Genomic DNA, 5000 nt, shown 5'->3' on the forward strand with positions numbered 1-5000 from the left:
ACGCGCAGCTCTTACGAAAAACTCAGGTGAGGAAGAAGGGCAAGGTCACTCCATTAACAGAAAACAGGAAACAGTCAAGAGTCAAGCCTTTCATCGCCGACAAAACAAACACTCACTAATTAAAGGGAATGGAAATAAAGGAAGGTATGACACTAAGACACACAATAAAAGATTAAAAAAAAAAAAACTCACTCACTTACTAATTAAAGGGAAACAGAATACAGAGAGGTATGAAACAAATACACACAATTAAAGAAAAAGATAAATTTAAGAAATAAAAACAAACACTGCCTTACTAATTAAAGGGAAAGAGAAAGGAGAATAAGGGAAGGTATGACACAAAGAAACACAATAAAAAATAGATAAATTGAAAAAAATAAAGCAAACACTGACTTACTAATTAAAGGGAAAGAGAATAAAGGGAGAAATGACACAAAGACACAACAAAAAATAAAGATGAATTAAAAAAAAGGTTAAAAATGATAGAGCAATTAACTTAACTTGAATAATCTCACAAACTCTATATAAAAAAAAGACACTACCCAAAAAAATATATTCGAATTCTAACGCAAACTAAAAAAATAAAGTTATGTAAAATTCGCACGTCATCAAAAGATATATTTAAAAGAAAACGGAAGAAAAACAACTACAAATATGGGCAAAAAATCGTCAATCCGGATGATCATATAAATTCAGAGGGAAAAAAGGAGCGACTGGAAAAAAAAAAAAAAGATCATACAGAAATTCCACCAAAGACTTAAAAAGGATAAAAAAAAAAAAAATTCCAACCCAGTAAATAAATATAAAAAAAACACACGACTAAAAAATAAATAAATAAATAAACCAGAATTTCAATACAGATCACTCAACAAAAACAAAAACTAAACGATGAGAAATGAATAACACGCAGGTAAAGAAAAAAAAAAAAAGCATCCCATTCCTGCCACGAATAAAAAATAAATAAATAAATGGAAAATAAATAAAAAAACAACAGAAAACGAGAAAACAGTCATCAGGGAATCCATGTACGCGTAAACACACACACACACACACACACACACACACACACACACACACACACACACACACACACACACAGTCTCTCTCTCTCTCTCTCTCTCTCTCTATGCTAATGTATACACAGAGGATGTGCACACAGGTGGTGGTGGTGGTGGTGGTGGTGGTGGTGGTGGAGCAGGAGAAGGAGGAGGAGGAGGAGGAGGAGGAGGAGGAGGAGGAGGAGGAGGAGGAGGAGGAGGAGGAGGAGAAGAAGAAGAAGAAGAAGAAGAAGAAGAAGAAGAAGAAGAAGAAGAAGAAGAAGAAGAAGAAGAAGAAGAAGAAGAAGAAGAAGAAGAAGAAGAAGAAGAAGAAGAAGAAGAAGAAGAAGAAGAAGAAGAAGAAGAAGAAGAAGAAGAAGAAGAAGAAGAAGAGGAAGAGGAAGAGGAAGAGGAGGAGGAGGAGGAGGTGGGTGCTTTAATATATTTTTTTCCCAATTGCAGCGGCCTTCATGACAAGGACATTACGGACGAGGAGGAGGAGGAGGAGGAGGAGGAGGAGGAGGAGGAGGAGGAGGAGGTGGATGCCGGAGACAGATTAAGAAGAAGAGGCAATGGGGGGGAAAGGGAAACATGAGAGGACGTGATGATGGAGGAGGAGGAGGAGCAGGAAGAGAAGGAGGATAAGAATCAGTAAAGATAAAAAGAACAAAAGAGATACAGAGACAGAACAGGAAGAAGAAGAAAAGAAGAATAAGAAGAAACAAAAAAGAAAAACATACTGAAAAACAAACTAGGAAAACAATAAAGAGAAAGAGGAAGAGAAGGAAAGAATAAAAAAAAGAGAAACAAGAATAAAAGGAAAAAATAAATTCTTTCTTGTCTCTCCTTTATCTTTTTCCAGTTTACAAATATTTCCCTTTATCACCCCCAGAGAGAAAGAGAGAGAGAGAGAGAGAGAGAGAGAGAGAGAGAGAGAGAGAGAGAGAGAGGAGGGATAAGAACGACCTTGTGACGACAGCTGGCCTAGGCGTCTGGTCTTTTTTCTTTATTTTTTCTTTTTCTTTTCTTTTTTTTCACTTGGTCTCCTTACACTACCTCTCTCTCTCTCTCTCTCTCTCTCTCTCTCTCTCTCTCTCTCTCTCTCTCTCTCTCTCTCTCTCTCAAGGTGATTTTAACTCCGCCATTTATGAGCTTTATTTCATCACAGTATGTCTGTATTTAGCCTTCCACGTGTGGATGTGTGTGCTTGTGTGTGTGTGTATACCCGTATGTATGTGTGTATGTATGTACGTTGTCTTTACATTGTGTATGTGCGTGACGGAGGTGATGTTCAAGTGTGTGTGTGTGTGTGTGTGTGTGTGTGTGTGTGTGTGTGTGTGTGTGTGTGTGTGTGTGTGTGTGTGTGTGTGTGTGTGTGTGTGGTCAGTCTGCCAGAGACCAGTGTACGTACAAATATATACAACAATACACCTTTAATAGTGTGTGTGTGTGTGTGTGTGTGTGTGTGTGTGTGTGTGTGTGTGTGTGTGTGTGTGTGTGTGTGTGTGTGTGTGTGTGTGTGTGTGTGTGAGGGGCTCAGGGTCGCCGCTAGAGGGCTAACAGGTGGGTGAGGTTCCCCACTCACGCACACCTCTCCCTCTCCTCTCCCACTCCCTCTCCCCGCGTCTCCTCGCACCCTTCGCCGTCTCCTAAGTTCCCTGAGTAACTCCTGCTCCCTCGCCTCCCCTCGTCCTTCATAACGGGAGGGGGGAGAGAGGGGGGAGGGGATATTACACAGTTAGAGAGAGAGAGAGAGAGAGAGAGAGAGAGAGAGAGAGAGAGAGAGAGAGAGAGAGAGAGAGAGAGAGAGAGAGAGAGAGATTAACGAATGGAAAAAGAAAATTAAATGACATGAGTGGAATTAATAGCAAAGAAAATACCAAAAATATAACAATAAACACACACACACACACACACACACACACACACACACACACACACACACACACACACACACATCCTTATTTTGCTTGATTTTGTAAGCAAGAAATTTGTGTCTATGAAATCCATGAGACCAATTTGACATTAAGAAACAAAGGAAAGGAGGAAAGGCAGACAGAGGAGGAGGAGGAGGAGGAGGAGGAGGAGGAGGAGGAGGAAAGCCAGACGGAGGAGGAGGAGGTAATGATGGACAAGGACAAGGAGTAAGAGGATAAGGACGTGAAGAACAAGGACGAGGAGAAAGAGGAAGAGGAGGAAGAGGAAGAAGAGGAGGAGGAGGAAGAGGAGGAGGAGTTAAGGTGCAAGAGAAGCAGAGGAAGGCCAGACAAGGACGTCCTGCCTCCCTTTCTTCCTCCCCCCTCCCCCTTTTATACTCCTCCTGTCTCCCCCGCCCCCTCCTCCCCACCACGAACCCAGAGGATTCTTCTCTCTCTGAATAACATCAATAACCAAAAGAGAGAGAGAGAGAGAGAGAGAGAGAGAGAGAGAGAGAGAGAGAGAGAGAGAGAGAGAGAGAGAGAATAACAATAACCAGAGACAGAGACAGACAGACAGACACACACACACACACACACACACACACACACACACACACACACACACACACACACACACACACACACACACACACACACACACAGAGAGAGAGAGAGAGAGAGAGAGAGAGAGAGAGAGAGAGAGAGAGAGAGAGAGAGAGAGAGAGAGAGAGAGAGAGAGAGAGAGAGAGAGAGAGAGAGAGAGAGAGAGAGAGAGAGAGAGAGAGAGATATGAGCAGCATGGGGCAGACCGACGGATATGATGACCTGACCTCCCACGCCGCCCCTGACCTCGCGCAGCCGGGAGAGAGCGAGAACAGGTCGTGTGTCCGCCTTGTCACGTGATTGACTGACTGGATTTTACGTAAAGAGGAGGAGGAGGAGGAGGAGGAGGAGGAGGAGGAGTGGAGGGAGAGGAGACATAGAAACAGGGGAAAAAAAGTAACGCCAAACAAAATGAGAAAAAAAAAGAGGTACAAAAATAGGAGAAATAGAAAGAGGAAGAGGAGGAGGAGGAGGAAGAAAAATAAGGGGAAGAGAAAAAGTCAAATACAAATAAATTAATACAAAAAGTAAAGGAGTAAACTAAATGGAATACGACATAGAAATAGAGGAGGAGGAGGAGGAGGAGGAGGAGGAGGAGGGAAACAAGGATATCGCGTAAAGGAGAACATACCGTACAGTCGACAAGAGACAAGAGAGCATTGAGCTGAGGCAGGTGAGTGGCGAGAAGTGCTCTGGTTGCCTCTCACCACGCAGGTAACGAGGCCACGGCTTACCTGCAAATAGTAAAGCAAATACGGTCAATAAGGATGAGGATGAAAATACTACTACTACTACTACTACTACAACTACTACTAATACTACTACTACTAATAATAATAATAATAATAATAATAATAATAATAATGAGTAATTTGTACATTTTATTTTTACTGCACAAGTTACTAGTACAGGGGAAAAATATAGAAATACAGATAAAAGAGGCTCATTGTGGTGTCAGTCACGAAAGGGAACAGCCAAACGTATTATCCAAAGCTGTGTGTGTCTTGAAACCTGCCTCTTGAAACAGTCTTAAGGCACAGGAGGGAAATACTGAAGCAGGCAGGGAGTTCAATGGTACACCAGAAATAAAAAGAGGGTAGGGATGGGCGGATAGCAAGATAAAGAACACTGGTTAACCTCTTCAGTACTGGGACGCATTTTTACCTTGAGTTTTGGGAGTAATTGGACCATTTTATTGACATTGGGAAGGCTCTATGGAGGTCAGAAGATTAATGGCCTGAGTCTTCACTTATCTAATCGGCACAAAAGTTTCTGAAGCTGTATAAAAACAGTAAGCAGAATTAATATGAAAATGGGTCTTGGTACCGTAAAAATGACTTTCCACCTTAACTATCTCGTATTAGAAAAAGTTGACATAAAGAGGGTGATAAAAGAAGAAAGAAGAAAGTTTTGTGCACTGAGAGCCATGATAAGAGGAGGC

The 5000-nt window shown here is 41.8% G+C and overlaps 1 protein-coding gene across 3 annotated transcripts in view; it reads right to left on the reverse strand.

Moving 5' to 3' along the window:
* Window positions 1-5000, reverse strand: part of LOC123512918 (nuclear hormone receptor FTZ-F1 beta-like) — a 177115-nt gene that overhangs the window by 140951 nt on the left and 31164 nt on the right. The window contains exon 3 of one of the 3 annotated variants that reach the window (XM_045269575.1): window positions 4191-4293. The exons of the other annotated variants lie outside the window; for them this stretch is intronic. The gene's annotated coding sequence lies outside the window, so the exon portion shown is untranslated. The remainder of the gene's footprint in view (window positions 1-4190; window positions 4294-5000) is intronic. 3 annotated transcript variants of the gene reach the window in all.

The sequence above is a fragment of the Portunus trituberculatus genome, chromosome 35 (genome assembly GCF_017591435.1).
Source record: "Portunus trituberculatus isolate SZX2019 chromosome 35, ASM1759143v1, whole genome shotgun sequence".
NCBI lineage: Eukaryota > Metazoa > Arthropoda > Malacostraca > Decapoda > Portunidae > Portunus > Portunus trituberculatus.